The sequence below is a fragment of the Phyllobates terribilis genome, unplaced genomic scaffold, assembly GCF_046119375.1.
Source record: "Phyllobates terribilis strain yellow unplaced genomic scaffold, ASM4611937v1 Scaffold_11__3_contigs__length_659146591, whole genome shotgun sequence".
Lineage (NCBI taxonomy): Eukaryota > Metazoa > Chordata > Amphibia > Anura > Dendrobatidae > Phyllobates > Phyllobates terribilis.
Window position 1 is genome coordinate 575,932,149 of NW_027362771.1, and position 17,895 is coordinate 575,950,043.

General features: G+C 49.3%; 3 non-coding genes and 1 pseudogene across 3 annotated transcripts; all 4 read right to left on the reverse strand.

The window, feature by feature from the left end:
* Nucleotides 1-598: 598 nt before the first annotated feature.
* LOC141168434 (U4 spliceosomal RNA) lies at nucleotides 599-738 on the reverse strand. Its single transcript, XR_012252171.1, has one exon. It is a non-coding gene; the product is annotated as a U4 spliceosomal RNA (small nuclear RNA).
* A 2,835-nt stretch (nucleotides 739-3,573) lies between these two features.
* On the reverse strand, nucleotides 3,574-3,713 carry LOC141168272 (U4 spliceosomal RNA). The gene has a single exon (XR_012252014.1). It is a non-coding gene; the product is annotated as a U4 spliceosomal RNA (small nuclear RNA).
* A 10,774-nt stretch (nucleotides 3,714-14,487) lies between these two features.
* On the reverse strand, nucleotides 14,488-14,616 carry LOC141167900 (U4 spliceosomal RNA; annotated as a pseudogene).
* Nucleotides 14,617-16,101: 1,485 nt separating this feature from the next.
* On the reverse strand, nucleotides 16,102-16,241 carry LOC141168202 (U4 spliceosomal RNA). Its single transcript, XR_012251948.1, has one exon. It is a non-coding gene; the product is annotated as a U4 spliceosomal RNA (small nuclear RNA).
* Nucleotides 16,242-17,895: the final 1,654 nt, after the last annotated feature.

Sequence of the window (17,895 nt, forward strand, 5' to 3'; positions counted from 1 at the left end):
AAATAGTGGCTGAATACCGCCATACCATCACCACATAACCAAATAGTGACTGAATAGCGCCATACCATCAATACAAAATAACAGCAAATATTGACTGAATACCGCCATACCATCACCACGTAATAACACCAAATAATGACTGAATACCGCCATACCATCACCACATAATAACAGCAAATAGTGATTGAATACCGCCATACCATCCCCACATACTAACACCAAATAGTGACTAAATACCGCCATATCATCACCACATAATAACACGAGATAGCGACTGAATACCGCCATACCATCACCACAAAATAACACCAAATAGTGGCTGAATACCGCCATACCATCACCACATAGTAACACCAAATAATGACTGTAATACCGCCATACCATCACCACATAAAAACAAAAAACAACCATAACATGACTATATATGGAGAAATCTCCAGGGAAGGTACTGAATAGATAGTAATTCTGTAATTGATCCCGCACGTTTCTTTGCTGATTCTCAGCCCGACACATGTAACATACGGCTCCAACACAACTGTATATAGATTTATTCCAGCTAAACAGCAATAACTTCTTCTACTATTAACCACGTACTCAGTCTCCCGGGAGACTATGAAAAATTGCCATGCTGACTGTATTACGAGCCCTCATGGCGGGGTATTGGGAAAAGTTTTCAACTAGCAATAATCACGCCTCAGATAAACCTCATGGGCTATGATACTGCCACTGCGCAAAGCTGGAGGCCATCTGTGAGGAGCTGCGGCCTCCGGATCTGGGGCTCTGTCTACACTGAGGAGAGACAAAGTCATTAGGGGGCTGTGGGAGCAAAGGATTCTGGGAGTGGATATGCTAATAACACCCCTCCCCTAAGTCTGTAATGGAAGAAAGAAAAGCCCCCCAGGCTGGGGGAGGGGAGAGGGTTCATCCTCCATCTGACCATAGTGTCACCACCTCCTGCTATACAGACTGTCTGCTCCTGCGTCCTGGGGGAACCTTCACTTATGTGTTAGAGGATTGCATTACCAGGGACTTCCTGATGATGGCGCAAGAAGAGCAGCTGAGAAGCAATACTGTTATGCTGTGACCATATAATAACAAATAGTGATTAAATACCGCCATATATTAACCCTCCCTATCGATCCTACCTTCAAATTATCTGCTAACCTTAAAGGTTCACATACTTTTGTCACTCACAGACATGTGAGATTGGATTATTTTCTTTAAAAAAAAGTGTAAAAGTTTAATGTTTTGGACTCATTTGATTTGGTTCTTCATCCACTTGTGAAAAGCTGATGTCGTTTTAGGTCAAATTTATGCAGAAATTAGGAAAATTCTGATGTGGGGAAAAATACTAAGAGGGTCTCATAATGAACTGGGGGTGGGAGGGGACGCTATCAATGAAATAGGGGTGGAAGAGAACACTAAACAGGGACTTATGATGAATTGGGGGTCGGGGAGGCTGTTACCAGAAGCTTATAATGAAAAAAAACAAAAAAAATAGTGACTGTACCATAACCACCCAATAATACCAAATAGTGACTGAATAATACCACTATACTATGAACACACAAAAGCAAATAGTGACTGTAACACCGCCATAACATGACCATATAATAGCACCCCAAAACCATAACATGACTCTATTTGGAGTAATCTCCAGGGAAGCAGCTGACTAGACATTAATTCTGTAATTGATTCTCCACATTTCTTTGCTTATTCTTTTGGCCTTAGGCACTGGCGTAACGCCAATGGCGGCAGGCCACACCACTGCTATGGGGCCCCTCACCGCAGCATGCCCTCCCCGCACTGAGCCCCGCCTCTGCCTGTTAGCACCAGCGCTGCCCAGCCGCCCACACAGAATGATGGGGGTGGAAGTGTCTACTGACGCTCCTTCCTCTATCTTCATTGCTCTCGCTGATGGCCGGAGGGGGGCCCAGTGTGAGAAATGATGATGGAGGAGGGAGCATCAGCATCATTCTTCCTCGGCGTCTGACGTGTCAGAGCAGCGGGCGCCCTGTAATGACGTCATCGCGCCCACTGCTTTGACACGTCAGACGAGGTGTCCAGCGCTTCACACCACACGCTGAGGAGACTGAAGCATTGGGCGCAAAAAGGACAGATGAGTACTGTATTTTTTTTTTAATCAGTGACTGGTGGCCATAATACAGTATTGGGGTGCATTATATTGTATGGAGGATCATGGAGGTGCATAATACTGTATGAAGGATCAAGGGGGTGCATTATATTGTATGGAAGACCATGGGGGCACATTAAACTGTATGGAGGATCATGAGGGTGTATACAACTGTATGGAGGATCATGGGGTTGCATTATATTGTATGGTGTACTATGGGGGTACATTATGCTGTATCGAGGACCATGGGGATACATTATGCTGTATGGAGGACCATGGGGGCGCATTATACTGTATGGAGGAACAGGGGGGTGCATACTACTGTATGGAGGACCATTAATGGTGCATACTACTGTATGGAAGATCATGGGGGTGAATTATATTGTATGGAGGTGCATACTACTGAAAGGAGGATCACGGAAGAGCATTATATTGTATGGAGGATTATGGGGGTGCATTATACTGTATGGAGGATCATGGGGGTGCATACTACTGTATGGAGGACCATGGTAATGCATACTACTGTATGGAGGACCATGGGGGTGCATTATACTGTATGGAGCACCATGTGGGGTGTATTATATTGTGGGAAGGACCATGCAGGTGCATTATACTGTCTGGAGGGTCATGGTGGGCGCATTATATTGTGTGGAGGACCATGGGGTGCATTATACTGTATGGAGGATCATGGGGGTGCATTATACTGTATGGAGGACCATGGGGTGCATTATTCTGTATGGAGGACCATGGGAGCACATTATTCTGTATGGAGGACCATGGGGGTTCATACTACTGTATGGAGTACCATAGGGGGTGCATTATATTGTATGGAGGACCATGGAGAGTGCATTATACTATATGGAGAGTTATGGGGGACGCATTATACTATATGGAAGGCTATGTGGGGCCATTATAATATGTGGGGGTCTATTATACTGTATGCAAGCAATTATACTGTTTGGAGGGCTAGTGCGGGCTATTATACTATATGTAGGCCCATTATAGTGCATGGAGGGCTGTGTGGGGGTCACAGTTTGGGGGATCACCATACTTTGCCTGTGGAGTTGAAGTGGGGTACAGTAGGGTCATTATAATGTGTGTAGAGGAATTCATCATGGGGGTATCATACTGTGTTTGGGGGGCACATTTGTTTACATATTTTATGGGGGCAATGAAAGAGGAATCTATGACTTCAGCAGGAGGAAAATCGCTATGTAAAGGCTGGAAGGTTGTGAGATCAGCTCTTCTGTGATCTGACTATTATTACTTTTTTCTTGGGGGCCCCCATGATTTCTATGTACGCCCCTGGCCTGAGAGAAATTAAACTTTACATATAATTCTCAGCCCCACATATAACACAGAGTTCCAATACAACTGTATATAGAATTACTCTAGCTAAACAGGAATAACAGTTTTTCTACTATTAACCACCTACTGAGTCTCCTGGGAGACTGTCAAAAATTGCCATGCTGACTGTATTACGAGCCCTCATGGCGGGGTATTGGGAAAAGTTTTCAACTAGCAATAATCACACCTCGGATAAACCTCATGGGCTATGATACTGCCACTGCGCAACGCTGGAGGCCATCTGTGAGGAGCTGCGGCCTCCGGATCTGGGGCTCTGTCTACACTGAGGAGAGACAAAGTCATTAGGGGGCTGTGGGAGCAAAGGATTCTGGGAGTGGATATGACGCGCCCCTGGGCCTACTTGGTGTAGCGTTGCGCACGCGGGGACTACCCGGAGTCGGGCCTGTTGGGGGTAGTAGTCTCGTGGCGGTGACCCGGTCCGTGCCCAGGGAGTCAAACTGTGTGGCTGAGTATTAGCAGTAGATGTTGGACGACTACGCCACCCGTTGAATGCAGCTATGGAGCTGCCGCTGCAGGGCAGACCGCTGAGGCCGGTGGTACGATTGTGCAGCGTAGATGGTATAACCCCCAACGGGAGGGGTATGGCCTCGGGGCAGCCGACGTGGATGATGGGGGTAGCAGGAACCACTCAGAGACGATGCGGTGTAGTTCAGGGTCTTTACTGGTGATAAAGATAGACCCTCCCGGAGTACTGGCTAGCGATCGGGGCCTGGTCAGTCTTTGAGCAGATGGGATTTCCCCTGGCCAGGCGGAGTTGTAGGCCTCCCCAACTAATTGTACTCTTCTGGCTACCTTGCTAGAGGCGGGTAAAAGTAGCCCACGTCCCTGAGTGTACCGTGTGGTGCTCACCCGTATGGCCGGTGACTCGGGGCCTTCTAGTGGCTTCCGCTCCACGACGGCGGTGCTGGTCCCACGCGTGTGACCGTGCCTTCGGGTTTCTTGGCCAGAGGACCTGAAATCCCCTGCCGGTCGGTTTCTGCTGCTGGGTAAGGATTAGTCCCCACAGCCTCGGACTCCGGGTCCGGTGGTAACTCTTCAATCAGGGCGAGCTCTACAGCTGCCAGCCCCTGATTCCTTTTAGCACGACTTCCCCAGAGCTCCTGATCTCTCTTTCCTATAGCTGCTTCTCCTCTTCTCTCTCTACTCTTTTTTCTCTCTAACCCTGCCTCAGCCCCAGTTTTATATAGGGGAAGTTCTTCCCCTCCCAGGACTGGGCAGGAGGTGTGGCATGCATAGGATTCCTGACGAAGAGACCTCCCACCTGCTCTCAGACATAATATTGCTATTACTGTGGAAACCAGACCCCTGGGGTGCCACATTCCCCCCTAGTGAAATTTAGTACTCCGGAACTAAACATACTTTTGTAAACATAACAAGGTATAAACAATAACGTTCTGGTAGAGACAACACATAAGGTGGTCACGGCGTGTCCGCAACCGGGTGTAACTTTTGAGGAAAACAAAGGTGTCCATTTCACCAAAACAGGAAGACGTAACCAGGTAGGGGTCTGTCCTGCCCCGAGTCCTTATCGGTCTTTTAGTCCATCCTGGGTTACGCTCCAACTATATGCACAAAGGATTCCCGGTAAATCCACCAAAGACTCCTACAAATAACTAGAAACACATAATTATACACAAGCAACAATAAACAGGTAAACATTAATAGAATAGCTTGAACATTTAGATCCTCCACCGTATGGGCAACTGGCCTCTAGTGACCCTAGTGGACCTACGGAGCTGGCTGACTGGTCCTGAGCTACAGGGTATAGGAGCTGTCAAGGGTAAACTGGGCAGCCGTCTACGGACTCTTTGGCTCACTAGGGGTATGGCAGGCTCACTATAAGCAGAGGGTTGATTCTCCTGGTCTGCTTGTGTGGGGTCTTCTGCCTCCTGGACCGGCTGTTCTTCCAGCTCTACCTGTGTCTCCGTAGGCACTTGGGATGCTGGTTGGAGGAACGTGAGGACGGGTACCACAACAGCACCATTGACTTGAGTCCAAGACCGAGGGAAGTCTCCGAGCACAGTACTAACCATATCTTCCCTTTCCTCTACGGGTCGAGGGTCTTCTTGTTCCTCTTCAGGGTTCCGTAGCTGTTCAGGACACTTCTTCAGGTGATCCCGGGATACAATGGCTGTGGTTTCCCCTCCGTCTTTACTGATTGTACAGATCTTTGGGTTATCGTGGCTTGAGGGCAGTACGGTGTACGGGTCCTTCTCCCACTGGTCGTCCAACTTGTGGAGCCGTCTTTTCCTCTTCAAGACCTGCTCTCCGGGCACCAGGGGAACAGCGGGAGCATACTGGTTGTAAGTTTTCTCTTGTCTTTCCCTAGCTTGACAGAGACTTCGCTCCACGCTCTCCTGTACTTTCCGGTACTGCTGCTGCCTCTCTGTGTCCCAGTCTGCTTCTGGTGAAGTGTCCTCGGGTGTCAGGACTCCCATCTCCAGATCAACAGGAAGCTTACCAGGTCTTGCCCTCATTAGGTAAGCCGGGGTACAGTTGGTGGAACCTACAGGGATGTGGTTGTATAGGTCCACCAGGTCGGGCAGCTTTTCAGGCCACAGACTACGTTCTTCCAGGGGCAATGTTTTCAGAAGATCTATCACCACCTGGTTCATTTTCTCACAAAGTCCATTAGTTTGCGGGTGATAGGGTGTTGTTCTTATCTTCCGGCAGCCATACAGGGTGCAGAACTCCTGGAAGACTTCCGCTTCAAAGGCAGGCCCCTGGTCCGTCAGCACCTGCTCCGGGTATCCGTGCGGACGGCAGAAGTGCTGCTGGAAGGCTCTAGCTGCTGTTTGAGCCGTTAAGTCCTTGACGGGGACGACAACCAAGAACCGGGAGTAGTGATCCACAATGGTTAACGCGTAGACGTAGCCACTTCTGCTTGGGGTCAGTTTTACATGATCCAAGGCTACCAGTTCCAACGGCTGTCTGGTGATGATGGACTGCAGGGGAGTCTTCTGGCTGGCACGGTCCCTCCTTCTTAGGTTGCATGGGCCACAGTCTCTGCACCACCTCTCGATGGTTCCTCTCATGCCTACCCAATGGAACCGCCCGCGCAGCAGGAACTCCAGCTTCTTCCATCCGAAGTGCCCAGCTCCGTCGTGGTATGCCTCCATCACCATAGCTGCGTCTCTTCTTGGCACCACTACTTGCCAGATTAGTTCATGCGTCCGGGAGTTAACCATTCTGCGGCACAACTTCCCCTTGTAAAGCAACAGTCGACTCTTCTCAGCCCACAGTTGCTTGGCTTCCTCCGGAGCGTCTGGGTCAAGGCGTGCATCTGGCCGAGTCAGCATCTCCTTTACCAGTCGGACGGCAGGGTCACTGTCTTGCGTCTCCGCCCAGTTGTAATGAGGTAATGGGTTGAACGTAGCGGATTGCTTACTCCTTACACGGTGGGAATACTGGATAGTCCCATGACGGTGGAACGCGGGGAGTTCAACTTCTTCCAGTTCCTCTGAATCTTCCCCTACGTCCGGTAGGTTCGGCATCCTGGACAGGGCGTCCGCGTTGGTATTGGAGCGTCCTGCCCGGTATTTGATTGTAAACTCATAGTTGGACAAGCGGGCCATCCATCTCTGCTCTAGGGCACCGAGTCTTGCAGTGTCCAGGTGTGTCAACGGGTTGTTATCCGTGTACACGGTGAACCGGGAAGCAGCGAGGTAGTGCTTAAAACGTTCGGTGACTGCCCACACCACTGCCAGGAATTCTAGCTTAAATGAGCTGTAATTCTCAGGGTTTCTTTCGGTGGGTCGCAGTTTTCGGCTGGCGTAAGCAATTACCCGTTCCTTCCCCTGCTGGATCTGGGACAGTACGGCTCCTAGCCCGATGTTACTGGCGTCGGTGTAGAGGATAAAGGGCTGGCTATAATCAGGGTACGCCAGGATTTCATCCCCCGTGAGGGCCATCTTCAGCTGGCGGAAGGACTCTTCTTCCAGCTTCTCCCATCTGAAGGGTGGCTTCTGGTTCTTGGCCTTCCTGGACTGGCCTATCAGGAGGTCCTGAATAGGAGCTGCCTTTTTGGTGAAACCGGGAATGAACCTTCGGTAGTAGCCTACCAACCCGAGGAACTGCCTCACTTCCTTTACGCTGGAGGGGCTTGGCCATTCCTTAATTGCGGTGATCTTATCAGGGTCGGGAGCCACTCCGTCAGCACTCACCACGTGTCCCAGGTACTGCACCTTTGGCTTCAGGAGGTGACACTTGGAGGCTTTCACCTTTAGGCCGTAACTTGCCAGAGCTTCGAACACTTCCGCCAGGTGTTTCAGGTGGTCCTCGTAGGTCTTGGAATAGACGATGACATCGTCCAGGTATAACAGGACCGTCTCAAAGTTTCGGTGTCCCAGACAGCATTCCATCAATCGCTGGAAGGTTCCTGGTGCGTTGCAGAGTCCGAACGGCATGCAGGTAAACTCGCTAAGTCCCATCGGGGTGGTGAATGCGGTCTTCTCCCGGTCCGCCTCTGCTACAGGAACCTGCCAGTACCCGCTAGTGAGATCCAAGGTGGAGAAGAAGTTAGCAGATTTTAAAGCAGTCAAAGACTCCTCTATTCTTGGTAAGGGGTACGCATCTTTGTGTGTGATACGGTTAATTTTCCGGTAATCTACACACATTCTCATGGTGTTGTCTTTCTTTTTGACCAAGACTAGTGGAGCTGCCCAGGGGCTACAGCTATCCCTGATTACCCCAGCCTCCTTCATGTCTCTAAGCATCCCCTTGGCGTGTTGGTAGTGTGCAGGGGGTACGGGTCGATACCTCTCTTTTATGGGAGGATGGTCTCCCGTGGGGATGTGGTGTTCTACCCCCTTGACTCGCCCGAAGTCTAACGGGTGTTTACTAAACACTCTCTCGTACTCTCGAACCACCCGGTAGACTCCCTGTTTCTGGTGGGAGGGAGTGGAGTCAGTACCCAAATGTAGTTGCTGACACCAATCCTCCATTATTTTCGTAGAGCCGTTACCTTCCTCCGGGTGAGATGGAGGCAAGGGTTCCACAGACTGTATAGAATTTTGGTTGATAGTATATAATTTGGCTAGCGTAGCATACCGGGGCAGGTATACTTCCCTTTTCCCGATATTTATTATACGAACGGGCACCCTCCCATGGCGTACATCAACTACCCCCCGTGCTGTCAAAATGGTGGGCCTACTGTCTGAGTAGACTGGTTCTACCATGGCCTGGTAATCTCTACCTCTCAGACCAATAGCTGCCCGGCACCAAATCATCATTTCACTTTTCGGGGGCATGGCAATAGGGAAAGGGTCACACATTCTTACGCTACCAATCTCACCACCGGAGAGTTCCACCTGTTGCCGTCGCATCAGTGCCCGGATCTCTTTCTGGAGCACTCGCTGCTGGCCGGAGCTGGCGTTCTTGGCAACCTGCTGTAAAATGAAAATCACCTCTGCAAGACAATTTTCAATCACATTAGTTCCTAGAGTTATCTTTGGGTGACTCTCGCGCTTGTCAATGTCTACAATGATCAGTCCCTGTGCTGCCAGTTCGACTCTACCGATTTTAATGGTCATTTCTTTAAATCCGATCTGTGGCACGGGCTGACCATTACTGGCGATGATACTCAAGTCGTCGTCTGGATAGCGGGTCATATCCGAGTCATTCCAGTACTGCTTGAAGAGCACGTACGGGATGGTGGTGACCTGTGACCCGGTGTCCAGTAGGGCACTCATAGGGATGCCATCCAGTACCACAGGCAAGACTGGACGTCCTCCCACATATTTGTCGCGCCAGTTCGATGGGCCTGGTGATCTTTTTCCTGGGGGTTGGCCCTCTACCCCAGGTTGTGCCAGTTTAAAGGACAGTACCTTGCCATATGTCCGGGTTGATTGCAGCGGCGGCAGATAGGTTGTCCGTCCTCGTTGTACCGGTCGCTGGGTCTTCCTCTGGCCGGTGGGGTCCTCCTTGGTCGACGCCACGGGATGTCCTCCGGTCCGGATGCCAGCTGGATCTTCCCTGGAGTGGAAACCTGTAAAGACTGCACAGTTCGGGTTAGCGCAGCAACGCTTTTAGCTAGCTCTTGGACCTGATGGTGCAGGTCCGGAGCCGGGTCATTGTTCAAAGCCTGCGCATCAGCCCCCACAGGCCCTGCCGTCAAGGGCGCCGCCTCCTGGTGGTAAGTGATAGCTGGGCGCCTGTGGGTCACAACGCCACCCGGTGTCGGTTCTCGGAGCACCCGGATGGCTCTGTCCTTGAACTGTGCAAAGTCCAGATGAGGATCCTGTAAGGCTATGGCCCGCAACTGGGTTCGGTGGACATTGCAATATAGTCCCTCTATAAATTGCTCGGTCAACAGCCTGTCCTCGTTTCCCACGCTGTCAGGGTCGGTCTGCTTAATGGCTCTCAGGGCCTCTTGTAGGTTTAGTGCATAGTCCCTTATACTCTCATGTGCTCGCTGCTTGCACCCATAGAATCTAAGCTTAATCTCGGCTGAGGTGCGGGTATCAAAGGTGTCCCTCAGCCGGGTTAGTATCCCTGCGACAGTCCTCCTCCCAGGTGGCCAGGACTTTACCTCCCTTTGGGCTGCCCCGGTTAGTTGGGCCACCAGGATGCTCACTTTTTGCTCTTCTGTGAGGGGGTACACCTGGAAGAGGCTATCCAGCTTTTCTTTAAAGTCATTCAGGGTATGTGACTCCCCTGAGTACTGGGGTAGCCAGGCTGCTCCCGGGATATAGGGCATGGTGAAAGGCATGACTGCAGCAGCGGTGGCGCTGGCGGGGGTTGAGGCAGTGAAGCTCTCCTCCGTATCCGACATCTTTCTCCCCCCCTAGTGGACCGTGGCCTACCTTGCGATGATCCTCTTCCGTAGGCCGCGGCTCCGCAGTGGATCGTCAGGGTTGAGGACCTTCCGTCGCGCTCCTGTGACGTCGGCGTCTGCTGGGCTCCTTCCAGGACCTTACGCAACGTCCTGACGTGAGGCGGGGCTTCAGTTCTCGCGCGCTTTCAGAGTCCACGCCCCTCTTCTTCCCGCGCGGCGTCTTCAAGATGGCGTCCAACGGCGGGAAAACTCCACGGATGGCGGGAAGAAGGCAGAAGATGGCGCTGGATGGCGGGAAAACTTTGCGGATGGCGGGAAGAAGGTAGAAGATGGCGCCGGATGGCGGGAATCTTCACCACTGGTAAGTTTGAACAGTCTTTTTCAGGCACGCAGTACCCGGTGGTTGCGGGCACGAAATCCTGCCGACTACGCCAAAAGATGACGCGCCCCTGGGCCTACTTGGTGTAGCGTTGCGCACGCGGGGACTACCCGGAGCCGGGCCTGTTGGGGGTAGTAGTCTCGTGGCGGTGACCCGGTCCGTGCCCAGGGAGTCAAACTGTGTGGCTGAGTATTAGCAGTAGATGTTGGACGACTACGCCACCCGTTGAATGCAGCTATGGAGCTGCCGCTGCAGGGCAGACCGCTGAGGCCGGTGGTACGATTGTGCAGCGTAGATGGTATAACCCCCAACGGGAGGGGTATGGCCTCGGGGCAGCCGACGTGGATGATGGGGGTAGCAGGAACCACTCAGAGACGATGCGGTGTAGTTCAGGGTCTTTACTGGTGATAAAGATAGACCCTCCCGGAGTACTGGCTAGCGATCGGGGCCTGGTCAGTCGTTGAGCAGATGGGATTTCCCCTGGCCAGGCGGAGTTGTAGGCCTCCCCAACTAATTGTACTCTTCTGGCTACCTTGCTAGAGGCGGGTAAAAGTAGCCCACGTCCCTGAGTGTACCGTGTGGTGCTCACCCGTATGGCCGGTGACTCGGGGCCTTCTAGTGGCTTCCGCTCCACGACGGCGGTGCTGGTCCCACGCGTGTGACCGTGCCTTCGGGTTTCTTGGCCAGAGGACCTGAAATCCCCTGCCGGTCGGTTTCTGCTGCTGGGTAAGGATTAGTCCCCACAGCCTCGGACTCCGGGTCCGGTGGTAACTCTTCAATCAGGGCGAGCTCTACAGCTGCCAGCCCCTGATTCCTTTTAGCACGACTTCCCCAGAGCTCCTGATCTCTCTTTCCTATAGCTGCTTCTCCTCTTCTCTCTCTACTCTTTTTTCTCTCTAACCCTGCCTCAGCCCCAGTTTTATATAGGGGAAGTTCTTCCCCTCCCAGGACTGGGCAGGAGGTGTGGCATGCATAGGATTCCTGACCAAGAGACCTCCCACCTGCTCTCAGACATAATATTGCTATTACTGTGGAAACCAGACCCCTGGGGTGCCACAGATATGCTAATAATGCCCCTCCCCTAAATCTGTAATGGAAGAAACAAATGCCCCCCAGGCTGGGGGAGGGGAGAGGGTTCATCCTCCATCTGACCATAGTGTCACCACCTCCTGCTATACAGACTGTCTGCTCCTGCGTCCTGGGGGAACCTTCACTTATGTGTTAGAGGATTGCATTACCAGGGACTTCCTGATGATGGCGCAAGAAGAGCAGCTGAGAAGCAATACTGTCATGCTGTGACCATATAATAACAAATAGTGATTAAATACCGCCATATGTTAACCCTCCCTATCGATCCTACCTTCAAATTATCTGCTAACCTTAAAGGTTCACATACTTTTGTCACTCACAGACATGTGAGATTGGATTATTTTCTTTAAAAAAAAGTGTAAAGTTTAATGTTTTGGACTCATTTGATTTGGTTCTTCATCCACTTGTGAAAAGCTGATGTCGTTTTAGGTCAAATTTATACAGAAATTAGGAAAATTCTGATGTGGGGAAAAATACTAAGAGGGTCTCATAATGAACTGGGGGTGGGAGAGGACGCTATCAATGACATGTTATGAAATAGGGGTGGAAGAGAACACTAAACAGGGACTTATGATGAATTGGGGGTCGGGGAGGCTGTTACCAGAAGCTTATAATGAAAAAAAACAAAAAAAATAGTGACTGTACCATAAACACCCAATAATACCAAATAGTGACTGAATAATACCACTATACTATGAACACACAAAAGCAAATAGTGACTGTAACACCGCCATAACATGACCATATAATAGCACCCCAAAACCATAACATGACTCTATTTGGAGTAATCTCCAGAGAGCAGCTGACAAGATATTAATTCTGTAATTGATTCTCCACATTTCTTTGCTTATTCTTTTGGCCTTAGGCACTGGCGTAACGCTAATGGCGGCAGGCCACACCACTGCTATGGGGCCCCTCACCGCAGCAGGCACCGCACTGAGCCCCGCCTCTGCCTGTTAGCACCAGCGCTGCCCAGCCGCCCACACAGAATGATGGGGGTGGAAGTGTCTACTGACGCTCCTTCCTCTATCTTCATTGCTCTCGCTGATGGCCGGAGGGGGACCCAGTGTGAGCAATGATGATGGAGGAGGGAGCATCAGCATCATTCTTCCTCGGCGTCTGACGTGTCAGAGCAGCGGGCGCCCTGTAATGACGTCATCGTGCCCGCTGCTCTGACACATCAGACGAGGTGTCCAGCGCTTCACACCACACGCTGAGGAGACTGAAGCATTGGGCGCAAAAAGGACAGATGAGTACTGTATTTTTTTTTAATCAGTGACTGGTGGCCATAATACAGTATGGGGGTGCATTATATTGTATGGAGGATCATGGAGGTGCATAATACTGTATGAAGGATCAAGGGGGTGCATTATATTGTATGGAAGACCATGGGGGCACATTAAACTGTATGGAGGATCATGAGGGTGTATACAACTGTATGGAGGATCATGGGGTTGCATTATATTGTATGGTGTACTATGGGGGTACATTATGCTGTATCGAGGACCATGGGGATACATTATGCTGTATGGAGGACCATGGGGGTGCATTATACTGTATGGAGGAACAGGGGGGTGCATACTACTGTATGGAGGACCATTAAGGGTGCATACTACTGTATGGAAGATCATGGGGGTGCATTATATTGTATGGAGGGTGATGGGGGTGCATACTACTGAAAGGAGGATCACGAAAGTGCATTATATTGTATGGAGGATTATGGGGGTGCATTATACTGTATGGAGGATCATGGGGGTGCATACTACTGTATGGAGGACCATGGTAATGCATACTACTGTATGGAGGACCATGGGGGTGCATTATACTGTATGGAGGACCATGTGGGGTGTATTATATTGTGGGAAGGACCATGCAGGTGCATTATACTGTCTGGAGGGTCATGGTGGGCGCATTATATTGTGTGGAGGACCATGGGGTGCATTATACTGTATGGAGGATCATGGGGGTGCATTATACTGTATGGAGGACCATGGGGTGCATTATTCTGTATGGAGGACCATGGGAGCACATTATTCTGTATGGAGGACCATGGGGGTTCATACTACTGTATGGAGTACCATAGGGGGTGCATTATATTGTATGGAGGACCATGGGGAGTGCACTATATTTTATGGAGGACCATGGAGAGTGCATTATACTATATGGATAGTTATGGGGGACGCATTATACTATATGGAAGGCTATGTGGGGCCATTATAATATGTGGGGGTCTATTATACTGTATGCAAGCAATTATACTGTTTGGAGGGCTAGTGCGGGCTATTATACTGTATGTAGGCCCATTATAGTGCATGGAGGGCTGTGTGGGGGTCACAGTTTGGGGGATCACCATACTTTGCCTGTGGAGTTAAAGTGGGGTACAGTAGGGTCATTATAATGTGTGTAGAGGAATTCATCATGGGGGTATCATACTGTGTTTGGGGGGCACATTTGTTTAGATATTTTATGGGGCCAATGAAAGAGGAATCTATGACTTCAGCAGGAGGAAAATCGCTATGTAAAGGCTGGAAGGTTGTGAGATCTGCTCTTCTGTGATCTGACTATTATTATTTTTTTCTTGGGGGCCCCATGATTTCTATGTACGCCCCTGGCCTGAGGGAAATTAAACTTTACATGTAATTCTCAGCCCCACATATAACACAGAGCTCCAATAGAACTGTATATAGAATTACTCTAGCTAAACAGGAATAACAGTTTTTCTACTATTAACCACCTATTCAGTCTCCTGGGAGACTGTCAAAAATTGCCATGCTGACTATATTTCAAATCATCACGGCGAGGTATTGGGAAAAGTTTTCAACTAGCAATAATCACGCCTCGGATAAACCTCATGGGCTATGATACAAAGCTGGAGGCCATCTGTGAGGAGCTGCGGCCTCCGGATCTGGGGCTCTGTCTACACTGAGGAGAGACAAAGTCATTAGGGGGCTGTGGGAGCAAAGGATTCTGGGAGCAAAGGATTCTGGGAGCATAGGATTCTGGGAGCATAGGATTCTGGGAGCATACGATATGCTAATAAACCCCTCCCCTAAGTCTGTCATGGAAGAAACAAGAGACGTTTCAACATTTTTGATTTAAAGCTTCCGAACAGGGACTTGAACAGGGATTAAAAGTCTGATGCTACCGACTGAGCTTTCTGGCCTCTGCACCACACAAGGGAGTGGTTAGATTTTAGTCTGAAATCAACCACTGTTCAACACCTTGTATTATATAAATACATTATTTCTTGCACCTGGGAAGTATGAAGGGATCTATACTGATACCATATATTACATGCACGCTCACTGAAGCCCACAGGATGAATGCCTCCTTGGACCTGCCAGGGTCAGTCACAGAGGTTATCTTCCCTCTGTAAGTGACCTAAGGCTGCACACCATAACTACTGATGTGCACAGCTCCCGCCTGCTTTGTGTGCCCCCTACGACTGACCCTGAACGGGGGGAAACATCCGATGTTCACAGGGTCACCTACGCAGTCACACCATAATCCCGTCTGGAGCAACAAGGCCGAGCCCCATCTCTGCACAGTTCCCTGTCACTTCTGCTCGGACCATACACATAACATGAGAGCAACAAGAGCCTGTACTATGTGCAACAAGTGCCTGTATTATGTGCAAAAAGAGCCTGTACTATGTGCAAAAAGAGCCTGTACTATATGCAAAAAGAGCCTGTACTATGTGCAAAAAGAGCCTGTACTATATGCAAAAAGGCCAACATAATGGAACGCCAAAACAGAAATAAACACTTGAAATAGATCACTCTGTGTGTAATGACTCTATATAATATAGGAGTTTCACTTTTTGTATTGAAGAACTGAAATAAATTAACTTTTTGATGATATTCTAATTTAGTGAGAAGCACTTGTATATTTTACATATATATATTGTATTTGATCTTTATACACACACACACACATATACATATATTTATATATAGATAATATCTCCCCCTTTTCCAAAAACAGATAAAAAATTAACACATTTGGTATGAGAAGAAAGTGTAAATGGCAAATTTTCTGGGATTTTTTTGGTCACCTCCCAAAATACGATGGAATAATAAGAGATAAGAAAGTCATATAGACCCCAAAATAGTACTGATGAAAGCTAGACCTCGCCCCGAAAAAACAAGTCCTCGTACGTCTCCATCAACCGGAAAATAATAAGTTCTGGCTCAGAATACAGAGACAAAGACAAGATTTTTTGTAACTAGTAAAAAATAAATCCCCGTATATAAATGCGATATCGCTATCACCGCACTGAGCAGAAGAACAACGATATTAGGTTGTACTTACTGCAATCTAAATGCCGTGAAATTAAAACCCAAAGAACATCGTCAGTCTCCTGGGAGACTGTCAAAAATTGCCATGCTGACTGCATTACGAGCCCTCATGGCGGGGTATTGGGAAAAGTTTTCAACTAGCAATAATCACGCCTTGGATAAACCTCATGGGCTATGATACTGCCACTGCGCAAAGCTGGAGGACAACTGTGAGGAGCTGCGGCCTCCGGATCTGGGGCTCTGTCTACACTGAGGAGAGACAAAGTCATTAGGGGACTGTGGGAGCAAAGGATTCTGGGAGTGGATATGCTAATAACGCCCCTCCCCTAAGTCTGTAATGGAAGAAAGAAAAGCCCCCCAGGCTGGGGGAGGGGAGAGGGTTTATCCTCCATCTGATCATAGTGTCACCACCTCCTGCTATACAGACTGTCTGCTCCTGTGTCCTGGGGGAACCTTCACTTATGTGTTACAGGATTGCATTACCAGGAACTTCCTGATGATGGCGCAAGAAGAGCAGCTGAGAAGCAATACTGTCATGCTGTGACCATATAATAACAAATAGTGATTAAATACCGCCATATATTAACCCTCCCTATCGATCCTACCTTCAAATTATCTGCTAACCTTAAAGGTTCACATACTTTTGTCACTCACAGACATGTGAGATTGGATTATTTTCTTTAAAAAAAAGTGTAAAAGTTTAATGTTTTGGACTCATTTGATTTGGTTCATCATCCACTTGTGAAAAGCTGATGTCGTTTTAGGTCAAATTTATGCAGAAATTAGGAAAATTCTGATGTGGGGAAAGATACTAAGAGGGTCTCATAATGAACTGGGGGTGGGAGAAGACGCTATCAATGACATGTTATGAAATAGGGGTGGAAGAGAACACTAAACAGGGACTTTGATGAATTGGGGGTCGGGGAGGCTGTTACCAGAAGCTTATAATGAAAAAAACCTAAAAAATAGTGACTGTACCATAAACACCCAATAATACCAAATAGTGACTGAATAATACCACAATACTATGAACACACAAAAGCAAATAGTGACTGTAACACCGCCATAACATGACCATATAATAGCACCCCAAAACCATAACATGACTCTATTTGGAGTAATCTCCAGAGAACAGCTGACAAGATATTAATTCTGTTACTGATTCTCCATATTTCTTTGCTTAATCTTTTGGCCTTAGGCACTGGCGTACCGCCAATGGCGGCAGGCCACACCACTGCTATGGGGCCCCTTGAGCCGTGGGGCCGCAACGGCCCATCACTGCAGCAGGCCCTCACCGCACTGTGCCCCATCTCTGCCCGTTAGCACCAGTACTGCCCGCCCACACAAAATAATGGGGGTGGAAGCATCTACTGACTTGCTGATGGCCGGAGGAGGGACCTAGTGCGAGCAATGATGATGGTGGAGGGAGCGTCAGCAGACATTCCCACCCCCATCATTCTTGCTCGGTGTCTGACGTGTCAGAGCAGCGGGCGCGATGACGTCATTACAGGGTGCCCGCTGCTCCGAGATGTCCGGCGCTTCACACCGCACGCTGAGGAGACCAGAGAATCAGGTGGAACCAGGAGATGTGAGTACTGTATTTTTTTTTTAAATCAGTGACCGGTGGCCATAATACAGTATGAGGAGTGCATTATGCTGTATGTAGGACCATGGGGGTGCATTATACTGTATGGAGGATCATGGGGGTGCATAGTACCGTATGGAGTAATATGATGGCGCATACTACTGTATGTAGGATCATGGGGGTGCATTATATTGTATGGCGTACCATGGGGGTACATTATGCTGTATGGAGGACCATGGGGGCACATTATACTGTAAGGAGGATCAT